This window comes from Telopea speciosissima, chromosome 2, assembly GCF_018873765.1.
Source record: "Telopea speciosissima isolate NSW1024214 ecotype Mountain lineage chromosome 2, Tspe_v1, whole genome shotgun sequence".
Classification (NCBI taxonomy): Eukaryota; Viridiplantae; Streptophyta; class Magnoliopsida; order Proteales; family Proteaceae; genus Telopea; species Telopea speciosissima.
The window spans coordinates 24887892-24889942 of NC_057917.1; the positions used below are offsets into that span (position 1 = coordinate 24887892).

At 40.4% G+C, this 2051-nt stretch overlaps 1 non-coding gene across 1 annotated transcript; it reads right to left on the reverse strand.

Annotated features, from left to right (window-relative positions):
• Positions 1-1545: 1545 nt before the first annotated feature.
• Positions 1546-1652, reverse strand: LOC122653299. The gene has a single exon (XR_006331736.1). It is a non-coding gene; the product is annotated as a small nucleolar RNA R71 (small nucleolar RNA).
• Between the last annotated feature and the right edge of the window lie 399 nt (positions 1653-2051).

Genomic DNA, 2051 nt, shown 5'->3' on the forward strand with positions numbered 1-2051 from the left:
AAGGTTTGGCAATTACTTTTTGACGGAGCAGCCAATCACAAGGGTTGTGGAGCCAACATATTATTGATCACTCCTAACGGGACCTATATGCCCTAGGCTTTTAAGTTGAACTTCGAATGCACTAACAACATGGCCGAATACGAAGCTTGCACCATAGGACTTGAGGCCGCCTTATCAATAGGACTCAGGAGACTAGAAGTCTATGGGGACTTTTCCTTGGTTGTATGCCAAATGCAAGGGAAGTGAAAAACAAAGGATGAAAAGTTGATACCATTTCAAGAACATGTTGAGACGTTATCTAATGAGTTCGAAGATATCTCTTTCTCCTATTAGCCATGGGATAACAATTGGTTCGCAGATGCACTGGCAACTTTGGCATCCATGGTTGAGATGGAGTCTAGAACAAAGGTACATCTGATGAGCACATTCATGTGTGAAATTATTCCATTTAATTCTACATTTTTATCTGCTTAGAATGGAGCTATTCGGGTACTTTTCTATATTTTCAAGGTACAGGGGTATTTTTGGTATATAAGAAATATTGAACAAGTGCATTTTCGGAGTATAAATTGAGAAAACCAAGTTAGAGGAGTTCAATGCTACTCAAGCCTAGCCCAATGAAGATCTCTTGTATTTTCGAGTTCAGGGGGTGGTCCCCACCTAGCCCCACCGAATTTGGTCTCAAGGGTATATTGGTCATTTTGCATGAGGATGATGCGAGCAAAGTTGAGCTTAATTTTATGGGCTAGATGTAATTTTAGAAGTTTTGGGGAAGACAAATGTAAAAAATGTAATAATTTTAAGTGTAAGGGCAAAAAGGGGATTTCATGGAGGGAAAAGAGAAGAGAGGGATTTTGTGAATTTTTCTCCAAGACACCCCCTTCTCCTCTCTTCCTCACGTTTCTCTCTCCTTATCTATCCTTTCTTTTTTTTCTTCTCTTTCTTCTCTTTCTTCTCTCTCCCTTTTTCCAAAATCCTTCCTATTTTCGTTTAGTTTTAAATTAGTTACTTTTCTATTTTATTAGTTTTAATTTTTTTGATTAGTTAGCACGTTCAACTAGTTGTTTGTTTTATGCATGGTCGACATTCTTTGCACCCCAACCTGACTACCCTTGACCTGGAAATAGAGCAATCTTTGGCTAGACTTAAGGATAGTAATAAAATGGGTGACGAGGATCAGCCAAGACGGCCACTGAGTGAGCACTTCACTCCAAGTGCCTATACTCCTGCATCTTGTATTCAGTTGCCTGCCATTCAGGCCGCTCAATATGAGATCAAGTCTAGCATCATACAAATATTACCATCCTATTATGGACTTGCTAATGAGGGGAGCCTTGCAAACATCTTGATGAATTCTTAGAGGTATGCTCTACAGTGAAAATCCAAAACCTCTCTGAAGAGGCCCTAAAGTTGCTTCTGTTCCCATTCTCTGTAAAGGACAAAGCTAAACACTGGCTTCATTCCCTAGACTCAGTTAGGATTTCTACACAGGCGGGGAGGCAATAGGAATTTTTAAAAAAATTCTTTCCCATTGGCCGGACTAATAGCCTTAGGCGAGCTATTACTAGTTTTTCCCAATTAGAGGGCGAGCAATTTCATGAAGCATGGGAAAGACTTAAGGAATAACTTTGGAAGTGCCCCCACCACGTTGTCTCGAAATGGTAGTTAGTCCAGTGTTTTTATGATGGTCTCCGTGACCAATATAGGCCGATGGCGGACTCCTCTTATAGAGGAACATTTATGCACAAGAATGAGACCGAAACGTGGGATCTTTTTGTAACTCTTAGTGAGAATTCCCAACATCACGCTTCAGCATCTCAAACTGAGATTCCACATACAGGGCAGCCAAAGAAGGGTGGTCTCTATGAGATCAATCCAACTGTAGAATGACCGCTAAGGTTGACATTCTGTCTAAGAAATTGGATTATTTGATGTCTGTAGGACAAAATTCTGTGTCCCCTTTCCCAATGAGTTTTTATCCATCTAATTAGACTGAAGCTTGTTCCTTATGTGCTAGCTCTAGTCATTATGTGATGGACTGCCCTTCGACT